The sequence below is a fragment of the Triticum dicoccoides genome, chromosome 4B, assembly GCF_002162155.2.
Source record: "Triticum dicoccoides isolate Atlit2015 ecotype Zavitan chromosome 4B, WEW_v2.0, whole genome shotgun sequence".
NCBI lineage: Eukaryota > Viridiplantae > Streptophyta > Magnoliopsida > Poales > Poaceae > Triticum > Triticum dicoccoides.
In genome coordinates, this window is record NC_041387.1 from 372,909,154 (window position 1) to 372,923,128 (window position 13,975).

The following is a 13,975-nucleotide window of genomic DNA, read 5'->3' on the forward strand; positions in this document are numbered from 1 at the left end:
ACTTCCTTGCGTGTGAAGATATAGCTGGTGGGTCACAGCTGTCAGGGGGAGAATCATAATTTTTGCCCATAATATGGACACACTTCCTTGCGTGCGAAGATGTAGCTAGTGGGTCCCAACAGTCAGGGGGAAACATTTTTCTTGTGAAATACGGTGGCCCGTCCGATGGGTCCCTGCTGTGAGGTGGAGAAATCATTATTTTGCACGTAATAAGGAGGCACTTCCTTGCTGCGGCCGTGGACCCAGCTGTCAGCCTCTCCACGTACAGTACTCTTCCGATGCAAGTCGTTCCTTGACCACATTGACCACGTCGCGCCAAGAGCACCAAGGCGGTTGACGACGGTGATGCCTAGGAAGGGGACGACGTGGAAGTGGATGCCCATGTGAAGAGGAGTACGACGGTTGACTGGTTCGGCTGCCGTGTGAGCCTGCCGTCGCCGCAGAATAACAGGGGTTGCGGGTGAGTAGAGGGATGGCCTGGCCAGAGGTTGGAGTAGGGTGGGGCGGTTAGGCCTGCACGACAGCAGAGCCGGCCACGGGTGGCAGGAGTAGGCAGCACGACTAGCGCTGGTTTGGGTGGCTGGAGCAAGAAGAGTATAGGTTCAAGAAGCACTACGACCATTGGTTGGAGAATGTATGGTCACTTGAGCTAGAAATATTTACTAAGTTGACGAAGCCCTCCGTCCACGTCAGTAAGCCCACAAGTCAGCCTCCAACTATGGTGGGTCCTAGATAGCAGGGGGAGTATTCATTTTTATGTGTGTAATAAGAATGCACTTCCTCTCGTGCAAAGATATAGCTGGTGGGTCCGAGATGTCAGCGGGAGGAACATTTTTTCACGAAATACAGAGACCCTTCCGGTGGGTCCCTGCTGTCAGGTGGAGGGATCATTATTTTGCGCGTAATAAGGAGGCACTTCCTTGCGTGCAGCCATGGACCCAACTGTCAGCCTCTCCATGTACAATCCTCTTTTGATGGATGTCGTTCGTTGAACACGCCCCGCCGAGAGCACCAGGGAGGTGGACGACGGCGAGGCCTAGGAAGGGAACGAGCCGGAGCTGGGGAAGACTCGGCAATGGTTGCCCACACACGGTGGGGAGTATGAGGGTTTACTGGTTCGGCTGCCGTCGCTAGAAAATAACAAGAGGTGTTTGTGAGTAGAGGAATGGCCTGGCCAGCGATGGAGTAGGGTGGGGCGGTGTGGCCTGTGCAGCGGCATAGCCGGCCACAAGAGGCAGGAACAGGCAGTCCCACCAGCGCTGGTTTGGGCGGATGGAGCAAGAAGATCATATATTGAAGAAGCAGCACGGCCGTTGGATTAACATCCCACGGTCACTGCTGCTAGAATCTTTTGTTGTCTAAGTTGACAAAGCCTTTCATACACGTCAACCTAGTACACCCACAAGTCAGCCTCCAAATCTGTCCCAGACAACATGCAACCCAAAATTTCTAGCCAGATTCAAATTAATTTAAAAACTAAACATACCTTAATTTAAATCCAATGGAAATTTACCCACACAAAAACAATGAAATTCAAAATATCAAAATCTGAAAGAAAAGGTATTTTGGAACTAATTGCATGTTTGCTGTATTTTTTCATTTTACAGCCCATTTATTATTACTTATAGCCCATTTCTTATTACTTATAGCCCATTTTCTAGGCAAGCCCGAATGCATCCCTCCTTGTCTTGAAAGATTTCTGGCCCAGCAGGGCGTAGAAAAGCAAGTAGGCCTATGTTGGTTATTCTGCAAAGAACAAAATAGCTGGGCTAGCCATTTTCAGAAAGGAAAACAAACTGGGCTGGTCATGTGGTAAACATATGAAATAAAAGCCTGGGCTAGATGGGCCACAACTCCTGCACAACCCAGTTGATACCCTTCTCCGTGCCCAAAAAAATAAAAATACTGCGTGCGCTCCTGGGTCCCGGGTGTCTGCCGCTCCTTGTGTAATTAACTCGCTTATTGTCTGCGTTGATGGTGACATGCGACCCAGATGTCAGGAAACCATCAAGAGGAACCCTATTCTCTTGTAATAAAGGAGGCACTTGCTTGCCTACTGCCATGATCCAGGTGGGTCCCTACTGTCATCCTCAGCATGTACAGTCATCTCCTTATTCCTCTCGGTTGTTGACCATGTTGACAACACCGGAGGGCGACGCTGCGGTGAGTGAACCAAGGCGGAGGATGATGGTGATGCCTCGGATGGGAACGCACAGGACTTGGGGAAGATGTGCAGAGTTTTAGGGTGCGATGTGCCAACGATGCATACGCGAAAGCACAACCAGCCATGGGAAACAGGAGCTGGTGGTCCCGCCGGCACTGGTTTGGCTTTCGCGGCTAGAGGAAGAAGAGACTGAGGAAACACAACAGACGTTGAATGTCAATACAACTGTCAAGGTTGGTACAATCGTTTGTTGACTAAGTTGACACCAAGTAGCATACCTTTTTTATATAGGAAGAAAAGAAAAATTGGGCTCGTTAGCCTGATAACATTCCTTAAACTGTGACTGTTCGATCTTGCATCGCAACTAAATCTATGAGGAAAATGCGGTTTTCTGCCGTACTCCTCCCAGGGAACGTTTGCCACATAAGTGACTAGCACCCTTGGTTTTCAATTGAGAGCTCTTGGGTTCGAGTCCCAGGAACTCTCAATTTTATCCTCCTTCCTTCCTCGCAAAAAAGGAAAGAAAATTAAAGACTTGAGAAGGCGTATAGAATAAGCTAGTGTACCAGTAAAGAGACGTTGCCGAGTTTTAGAAAAAAGAGAGACGTGCTCCTGTAGCTGGTTCAAATCCAAACCTAGAATATGACTATATATGGTGCTATACTACTATGCAAGTAATGAAATTGACATATACAACATTCGCTTGTCCTCTTCTCTACTTACTCCACCTTGCATCAGAAGCTCTGGCCACAGCAACCATGTCTGCTGGCTGCTCGTCCACTTGCTCTTCAACTGGCAACAACCAGATATACGCCAAGTCGCCACCCGTACCATCGCCTCTGGGTCTCATCACACCCCCACCGGCACATGCACCGCACCCGGTTGCTCATCGCAATCTGCTGCCGTTGGTGTGGTGCCACTGCTACAAATCACGCAAAGTCATCCGTCACGTCTCAACCACAATCTTCAATCCTGGCCGAGTCTTCTACAAATGCTCGAATCATGGGGTAATAATATGTTTAAGTGTTGTTTTGCTGCTTTCAGTTGCTGATTTTTTAAATAGTTTGGTTGATGATCTTCCAATTTGATTCGTGCAGAAAAGGGAAGATTCGTGTGATTTGTATTTCTTGGAAGTTGCTGATGTGGGGGAATGCAACTACACTGATTATTTGGTTAGCCAGGGAATCTCAATACCAGCAGGTTGGGGTGTTGGACAAGTAACTGAAGGAATGACAGAAGAGGAAGATGCAGAGCAGAAGGTTAAAGGTGCAGTTCCTCTGATCATGGTCAAGCAATAGCTGTTGAACGACCTTGACAACAATGAGGAAATAAAAGAGCTTGTGAAGATAATGGGCAAAATCGATGTGCTCTGTAGGATGATTGTCTCTATATTTGTAGTGTATGTAGCACTCGTGATGTATTTAGTGTATATGACATGAGCACTTTGCTGAAACTAGTAATGAATGAAACCTGTTCAGTAGGCTGGGCGTAGTGTTGTGAACATCTAATGATTTCTATTAACGAAAATTGGGGGGTATCCCCTTTTGCTCATAAATAAATAAATAAATACCGGAGGCCCTTTTGTTAATAAATAAATAAATTAGCAGAGGCCATGTCGGGTTAGCTTTGTTCCCATTCAAAAATGTCGAGCAAATTGCAGTCCAATAGTAAACTATGTCATCAAATACAAGTTTCATAGCCAAATATGAGCACAACTAAACAACAAAGTCATCATGTTTTAGTCGTCATACAATCACCAAACAAAAATCACCATACATAATAAGTGATGTTCTCACAACAAAGTACTAGACAACAAGTTCATCAGGTTTCAGCTGTCATAGCAAATAGAATTTCACATAGTAGATAAAAAAACATCTTCTGACAGGCAAATACGACAAAAGCAATCTAATCATCATCTGCAGCAGCAGCGTCAACATCTTCGCCTTGTGTATCAGTCTGAATCATAATTCCCCCTAGTGTCATCTTCTTCTTCATCCTCAATGTTCCGACAAGCAATCTTTTCGCCAGCCTCATTGACGTGGTGGTTCTCAAAGATATTAGGAACATATGTGGAATCTTCTACATTAGGAGCAATGTAAGCATCATCTTGTTGTGCAACTTCATTAAATGAATTCCTCTGCTCAAACCTTTGCAATACTCTCTAGTCATCGCTACGAGAAAATGTGTCTTCCAAGCAAAATATCTATGTTGCTTGATTTGCCAAAATAAAATGCTCGTAGGTCTGGTATGCCACCTTGACATTGATGGACGTGAAATAATCATCAGCCCTAGGTTTTGCGATCCTGGAAAACATGTTATACTAATGACAACACAACAGAACCACACACCGATGAACCTCGAAACTGGAGATATACTGCAACTGAACAATGTCTGTTATGTTAGCATACATTTCAGTTATCTCTTCGCCGTACTTATCCGTGCTCATGATGGCACTGTTTTGTGTCGTCCTGCCTTCGTCGCGTGCAAGGGTGTTGTAGCGCACATCTCCAACGATGCAAGATTCATAATGTCTTACCCGAGTATCAGGACCCATTGCTAGTGCATAAAGGGCATCATTAACTTCCTGCCCATCCCCCCGCATCTTCTTAACCTATGTTTAGAAAATAGGAAAGTTGATCATCTTATGTACTCAATATATTAAAAAAACTGACAGTGCAATTCAAAAGCTTACATGGCTCTTGAACCATTTCGCAAATCCTGCCATAACCAGTTTGTCAATGTTTCTTGGATTTTGCGGCAGTAACTCTTTTTTGTAGATGCTGCACAACATAGTGATCGCGTCAAACATTTAAATATATAAGTATGTGCTGCAAGTTTAGTAGATTACGATGTATAAGCTATAGTACTTAGCACTTACTCGATATAAGATAGAATCTCAGGACAGTTATTCAACATGCACCAAACCATTTTGTACAAATCTTTAGGTTTGTCGTCTTGTCGACTCTTCCCTGTAACTCAGACAGAACAATCGAAAACATTGAGCCCCGAGATTGTCTTCACCCCCCTCTTTGCTAAGCTGATCAAATGTTTCAATGTAGTTTGAGCAGAATGTCAATGCTTCGGTAGCAATGTAGGCCTCTACAATGGAACCCACGGGTCTAGCTATGTTCCTAACATAGCCCTTGAAAGTACGTAGCCGCCTTTCAATAGGGTACATCTAGCCATACAATACCCTCTAAGTAGTGCCTCATCAGGTAGACGAATAGCCAAATGCACCATCGCATCAAAGAAGGCTGGAGGATATATCTTCTCAAGGTCGCATAGGATAGTTGGTATCTTGTCTCTAAGATGCTCCAAAGCATCTATCCTGATATTTCTACTGCAGAGTTCCTTGAAGAATTGTCCCAAATCTGCAACTTCTCTGTATAAGTCAGGGCGGCCCAATCCTCTAAGGATAACAGGTAAAACCCATTGAAGTAGGATCTGGCAGTCATGAGTTTTCCACCCATGTACCTTGTTTCCATCTGCATAGACTCTCCTTTCAGGGTTGGAAGCAAATCCATGTGGGAATCTCACATGTGACAGGACCTCATAGAATTCTTTTCTTTTTACCTTGTCCAAGACATACACAGCTGGTGCCATATCCCGTGGTTTACCTTCATCTTCCACGTACAAATCCTTTTGATACCCAAGTGTGTCAAATCAATCCTAAATTTTAACGTATCTTTCATCTTGCTTAAATATTAAGAAGTGTGTGGATAATGTTGTCACATATATTTTTCTCGATGTGCATCACATCAAGATTATGCCACAGATCCAAATCTTTCCAATAGTCCATGTACCACAAAGTGGACCTGCGGGTAAACAATAATCTCTCTTCTTCCCTGCCACGCTTCCTTTTCCCTCTACCATTATCAGGATGGTTTCCTGGTGTAATATGCACGACCTTCTCTAAATCCACTTGCAACTCATCGGCGGTGAGCCTCTTTGGGGCATAACGGTTTTCATGCTTTGCATTGAACACATATCTTTGGTATTTTGTAGGACACGGCTTGTCCTTGGCAAGGAAACGGTGGTATCCAATGTAATAGATCTTGCTAAGTACTGCATATGATAGTGATTTCCTGTCACAGCGAACACATGCATTGTAACCATCTGTTGTTCGCCCTGACATAGTACCCAAAGCCGGATAATCATGGTTGCACCAAATTATAACATCACATAGAAAGAAATCAGCTAGTGGGCTACTATATAGGTCTCGAGTGAGCTCACCCCTCCATAGTTGTTGAAGTTCCTCCACAAGAGGCTCCATGAATAAATCAAAATCCTTTCCAGGACTTTTTGGACCTGGGATGAGAAAGGCCGTCATGTAGTTTGATTCTTTGGTGCAGACATTTGAAGGCATGTTGTAAGGGATAACAAGCACTGGCCACATGCTATATGTGGCGCTCTGGTGGCCAAATGGTTAAATCTATCTGAAACTAAGATAAGTCTAATGTTTCTTGGGTCAGCAGCAAAATTTTTGTGTTTCTAATTGAAGCTTTTCCCGTCACTACCATGAGATGGATGGCTCATTACATTCTGATATCTGTACTCCTGGTTCCTAGAATGCCACAATACATCCTCTCTTGTTTCAGCATCATGAAACAACCTCTGCAATCTTGGTATAATTGGTAAATGTCTCAGAACATTATGAGGAATCCTCTTCATAGTATCGCCATCTTTCCATCTTGATGATTTGCATTTTGGGCATTCACTTAAGTTAGCATAATCCTTCCAGAACATAACACAATTATTCTTACAAACATGCATCATATCATATCCAATTCCAACTGCACAAAGGAAATTATTCATTTTACTATAGATGTGTGGTAGCTCAGACACATCTAGGAAAGATTTGCGGAAAGCAGCCAACATCACAACGAATGATTTGTTGGTCATCTGCTGAGATGTCTTCACCTGAAGAAAGATGACCATAGCTGAGAATACTGACAACTAATTTCTTGGGGTGACAACCGTGTTGCATTGTTCCAACATGCACGCCCACCGTTTTTCTTCTGCAGGTGAAAGTTCACGAAATGCACGAGCATTTCGTAGCATTGTTTCAATGCTGGTCAAACTCACTAGCTCCGCCACCACCACCTCCTCCTCCTCTTCCACCTGAGCATCTGGCAGATCAAGTTGGTGATCTACTGCTTCCACATAGTCAGTAACATTAACGTTCACAGCTTCACCATGATGAACCCACCTAGTATATGTGACCGACATCCCATACAAGTGTACATGATTTTGCAAAATTGACTGGTGTCTTGCAAATGAATTCATACAACTGTACTTGGCTCTGATAAAGTTCATGAAGTTTTCAACTCCCTCAGCATATGCAACCGAGAATCTTCAAGTGGAAGTTATCCAAGTCCTGTCCATCTATTACACATACAAATTAGTTCTTCTACTAGATATTACAGGAAAAACATATACGCTTTTTTATGAAGTCCAGAAAAAATACCTAGGTCGATGTCTAAAGCTATGTCAAGATATTTGGACAAGCTGATCTAAGTAACGAAATATATGTAAAGCTCATTCAGCAAAAAAATTTGAGTGCTAAATCATGGCAGGCTGTTTCAGCAGTCAATGAGGCCGAGCACACAACCATCGAAGCCATCTTAGCAACAAAGATCGAGTATAAAATGGTGTAGAGCTATTTCTCCTACCAGATTGAGTGCAGAACATTTTAGCAACTAATCGGGTGTGGCATGCCATCTCAGCTAAGCAGATTGAGTGCAGAACAGGGCAAGGAAGCTTCTTAAGTATAGCATATTGACTCTAAACTACTTCGGAAAACAGTGAGACTAATAGCGTCTATCAGCTATCATTCATCGCTACTCCGACATGCACGGGGCCTCAGTCTAGAATGCACGTACCGTGGGAGAAGCTGACCGCCGTGCGTCTCCATGCCAGCGGTGGCGGCGTGGCTAGAGGACGACAGTCTACGAGAGCGTACTATGGGAGCGAGGGGATCGCCTTGCGTCCCCTCGATGAATCGCGACACCGACATATCGGTGCGGCGAGGAGGGCGGCTTTGGCGAAGCGAATTGAGTGGAGAGGGCCAGGAGGAGGGGGTTTGGGGAATCTTATTGACTAGTTGGCCGAAGGGCGTTTGAATTTGGGATTTGAGGGGAATTTTGGAGGGGGTGGGATTTTCACGCGGTGGGCGAGGGAGTTTGGCGCATGGTCGGTTTCTCCAAGTGCAGCCCCACATGTCAGTGAAAGAGGGAAGCCGAAGCGCATTCCGTTTGCGTGAGCCGTGTGCAGGAACGACCGTGTGAGGGGTGCAATGCAATCGCGATAGGCGTGTTGTGAGTTTACCGCCTTTTTTCCTTTCAAACTGGGTGCTTCGCCACCTCAAAAAAACTTGGTGCTTCGCGCGATCCATTGATACTACTACTAGTAATCCGGTAATCCCAACTAAACCGGCGTGGCCGGGTCTTTTCCCGCGAGATATGCTAGGAGGTTGGCTTAGTTGCATTTTTTAGGATGAGTAATGCTACACCTACGTAATCCTAGTTACGTAATTAACGTAATGTGAAACGTGTGAGCTATTGGTTGGAGATTGGGGGAGGGAGGGGCCACCACCATGAAAATTAGGGGGAAGAGAGAGAGGCAATTTATGTTAACCCTTTCGTAGGTTCCTGTAAATCTAGAAAGATGTGAAATGCGTGAATGTGTAGTGGACGTACTATTGGAGTGCCAAAGATAAATTGTTTATGTAGACCCTATGTGTTTATTTACTTAGCATGTTAGCTTTGTCTCGGGTCAAACCTTCTAAGTTTATACACACAAAAACGAATCACCACTCCATATATTTTCACACTCCTACAATATATCTTACTATCATTGTGAAAGTTCATATACACTGGAGGAGATTCATGCAAACACGACAGATATTCATTACATTTCGAACTTTTATAGTACAGAAAAATAAAAGAAACCCAACCCTAAACCTGTTCTATGGCGGTGACCGATGTCCTCCATCTGCGATCTCCATGTACGGGGGCGGGGTTCAAGACCCGTGAAGTGAAGGTGCGGTCTCCGGCAAGGAAGAGTAGAACACGGGAGATGGACCGGCCAGTTTGCACACCATGCCCTGCCACCTCCCATGCCCTACTCATCCTCGGAGGAGTCCCCGACCTCGGAGGTGCCGGTGGACATGAGGTCAATGATGATGGACATGGAGGGTCTGTCGCTTCACCTGCCACATGCACCACCGAATGTTGGATGGCGGCAAGTAGGACGCGTGACTGACGGTGCTCCCTTTGTCAGCCGCCAGCGTGGCCACCACTTATGCGGTCGTGTCCGCGTCCGGCTACGCCGCTATTGTGTTGCGAGCGATGACTTGAGCAAGGGCGGTGACCTCGAGCTTCATCCCTTAAGACAAGCTCTCCAGTAGAATGTTCACGCTCGTGGTCATGGTGGATGTGGTGCCAGGTAGCAAGACGATGTGCTATGTTGTGGAGTTTAGCTGGGCGTCGCCGCTTTAAGTAGCGTATTCCAGTGAGGCCAAGCGTCCGGGTGCCTCATTAAGTCGCCGGAGTTAGTTCCTTGGGCACCGAGCCTCTTAATGATGACATACAGAAGAACATCATGAATGTGGGTAGCTGGCGTCGGCTGGGAACGCACCGCGTGATGATTCAAGGGACGAGGGTTTTTGGTGTGCCTGGGTAGTCAGCTGCGGTCATGGCAATGTTGGAGATGCCCTTTTCTCACATGCAATCCCCACATGTCATTGAAAAAGCAAGACCACCTGGCATGGTCTCAGGCCCTGGGTATGCAGTTGGCCGTGCTACAACACTCCACGGACGCGTCGCGGCGTGCGCGCACTTAGGCGCCCCGTGCATCCTCGACGAGTCGGGTGTTGATCTGCTGGTTGTGCCACAGCGCTAACACCACCCTCGGCACCCTGAAGCCAACCGTGTCCAGTGACGATGAGTGTGTCGCTCACCGCGGTTGCCGTGTCCAAAGCCATTGCTGGCCCCCACGACCCACATGAACGGCTGCCGGTGGCGAGGAGGTCATGGGTCAGCTCCTCCATTGGACTAGTCTGCGCCACGTCGTCCCGACAGGTGTGCCCCTCATGTTAGTTTCCCTATTTTCCCGGCCAAATTCGAGCGTCAGTGCCACGCGTTGTGCATTAGGCACAGAACATGTGGTTTTTGTGCCCTGGTTCAAATGTGGTACAGTACAGAGTTGTTACCCTAGCCCCAAGTGTGGTGGTTTTGGGTATGGTACCACCCTTTTCCTTTTCAACTAGTGAAGTGTACCACTTGATTAAGTAGCCAGATGGTGTGCTAATGTAGGCGTCCGACTGTTTGAAAGAATAATTGAGGTGTTCCCGGTCCGTGCCCGCATTTAGGGGTCCAACTTACCATGTTCCGGCAATTGTAACTATATTGTCCCTCCATAGTTCCTCTGTTTTTATTGACTTCGCATTTTAGCTTTGCTCAAAGTCAAACTTCGTATACCTTGACAAATTTTATAGACAGAAATAATAACATATACAATAAAAAATCAATACCATTAGATTCATTATTGAATATACTTTCACATCATATAGATTTGCTATTGTAAATGTTCATATTTTTCCTATAAATTTGGTCAAATTTTATGAAGTTTGACTTTAGTCAAACCTAATATGCGGTGTAAATAAAAACAGAGGGTGTATCTTACTCTGTGACCATGACGGAAGGGAAAACGACACAACTTATTGTTTATTTGAGCCGTTCAAGTATAATCATGTGGCATTGCTTATTTCTCATTCCTCTCCAACCCACTTCTCTATCAATCATGCCGCCCTCCGGTCGATTCCATCCCCCCGCATGCCTCATTTGAACATTCCACCGAGTATCATTCGCATGTGGGCCTAGACCATGCTTGTATTTCCAATGTTGTAATTTGTCTGACAGGCATACAGACAAACGGTTCATTTAAAGTTTAACTTTGCCTCCACTACGTGGCGCTTCCCATCTTAGTTTTGACATCCCATTCGGTTCATGCCCTGACACATCTTGACGAGATCGATTGATGTTGACAGATCAAGTGCGTGTCGTGCAAGGAGATAAAGGTTTGGTGTTTTGCTATGATAGAAATGACCTGGGGGGTCTGTGGGGATCGGAGTGAGTATATTTTACGTTCAAAAGCGAAGCGAACATACTATACCCACCCTAGTCCTCTTTCAGTCGATCTCCGGATCCCGAGATGAAACCGAGAGAGAACGAGTGGGTGCATGTGTGGTACCTAAGGCGGATTCAAAATTTTGAACCAGTGATCATAGCATCAGCAAATCATATATAAAGGGTATTCAATGTTCGTTTCGCTTTTGAACGTACAATATACTGCCTCCGATCCTTTCTAGTTTACATATAAGTTAGTCAAGTATCTCTACTTTTTGATCAAACATTTCAGAAAAAATTATCAACATTCAACAACGCTCAATCAATATTGTTAGATTCGTACGTACTCCTAGATTTGTATTCAAACAGAGATGGTTTCCAATTTGTTTTCAAACACGTGAATGTACTTGTTCTCGTGCATGCTCTTCCTACTAGGATTTTAGCACGTATAGCCAGTCCAATAGTAACTTTTTTAAGGTCCATGCCAATAGTACTAGTGGAGTACTGACAACATCTATAGTAGACTATGCAGTGCTCATAGTACTAGTAGTATACTCCCTCTATTTTTATTTACTCCGCATAAAACGGAGGGAGTACTAGTAAAACTCGGGTGACCTCTCTCTCTTCTAGTAGTCGTATAAATGACGCAAGCGAGGAAGGGGGAGGGACATCGATTTGCTCTCAACTGCAGTCCCACAAGCGAGCGAAATGCAAGACGGAGTGTGTTCCATTCGGTGAGCGACGTGGAGGGTCCAGCGTGATGGGGTGCAATGAGAACACGAGAAGAGCGATGTACAGTAAAAACCGATTGACCGGTCATCACCGGAACCACCATTCACACCAGAACCTTCGCTGCTCGGCCAACGCCAGCCACTGCCCAAAACAACACCTCCTCTCCAGCCCATTCCCGCACCTTTCGATCCCCTAGACCGCATCAAGCGTCACCGCCAGAAATCCATTGTGCACTGCAAGATCACGTACTACAAGATGCTGACACTGGAGCGCCGCGCAGAAATTGCTGTCGGCATCACAGAGCTCTGTTCCCAAGCTCGCTTTGTGGTGGGCCAATCCTCGAGTTCTCTAGAGCCAAGCTTCGATAAGGAGGAAGCTGATCCAATGTTCATGGCGGAGGTCGCAGCCCAGAAGGCCCCCGGTGCATATGAGACGGTGGGTGTCGACTTCATGCCGGTGTCCAGGTCCCCCATGGTGCAGGCGGAACAGTGGTTCAACCTGGCGATATTAAAGAAGGACCGGGAGGCGGAGGTTCAACTCGACACGGAGCGCGCAGATGCCGCTGCCATCGAGGCCCACCTACGGGCGGAACCACATGTCATGGATGTGAACTAGGCAACAAAGGCTCAACTTGACGCGGAGCATGCAGATGCCGCTGCCATTGAGGCCCTCCTCCAGGCGGAACCGGACGTCCTAAACTTGAACCGGGCGGCGGAGGCTTAGCTCGACGCAGAGCGTGCAGATGCTGCTGCCATCGAGGCCCTCCTGCTCGTGTCTGTGCAGAGCACCTGCATGCTCCGCGTGAACGAGTAGCTCGAGCGTGAGGACAACCACGGTGCAGAGACACACGTCGGCAACTATGGATGGTTCGCGCCGGCAGCCAAAGACGACGAGGCTGTCTCGTTCCGCGAGTAGTGATAGTTTTTCTTTATGTTGTTGTTTTTTGGGATCTTTTGCTGTGTAAAAACATATATTTATGCAAGTCGCCTGACTTCCATTATTTGGGTCAGTCGACCATATCAAGCGATTGGATGAATATCCTACGTCTCCTAACCCTTCTTCCTCACCTCTTCTTCTTCCCCAACAGAACACTGCATGGGCCGTACTGGTCTTCCCCAGCATACTATTGGATAAACATACTATATGAACGAAAATTATGTGACAGCAGTAAGATGGCTGAGTTTGGTTGGATCACATGCAGTAGCACGTGTCAGTGAGGGTGCGTTCCCTTGGTTGGTTTTGCGGCGTGCAGGAGCGACTGTGTGAGGGTGCGGTGCGAACGCGACAACCGTGCGCAAGTGTACCTCCATTTCATTTTGAAAACTTTAGGCAAGCTTGGCAAAAATGTGTGGCGAAGTATGGAAATGCAAGGCCTAGACCCAAACAGGACACAAGTACGTACGTAGGAGTACTACTTGTGTTAAAAAAGAAAGGCGGGGTTTTCCTTCATGGGGATTGATCGATACAAATCCTTGCTTGACGTGTGAATTAATGAGTATTTTTTTCTCCAATGCCCAAAGAGCTAACCATCTCACTCCTCCTCGCTTGATTAATGCAGCGCCATGCAAACCAACCTTCTCACTTCCGCATGCATGCAAGGGCATGTTAATGTCCTTGGTTGCTTGTACGTGGCAAACCCCATCAATTTTGCCTCGATTAGTGTTAGTGGCCTTCTACAAATTGTAATTTTGATATATTGGACTTGTGTACAAAAAAATGGATGTAGTAACTATTTGAGTTCCTTCCCCATTGTGGTGATCTCGACGATATCTCAAATGTTGTTGTTTGGCGAAGTCCGTTCGACGGAGAACACCATTGAGGGAGATCATGGTAAGTCGTTCACAAGTGCTGTCGGCAAGCCGAGACAATCGCCTTATTTGCATCCAGGAAGTCCGTTGAACCAAAGGATGTGTAAATGTACTACCACTACACAATAGCGTCGTTTGTCCAG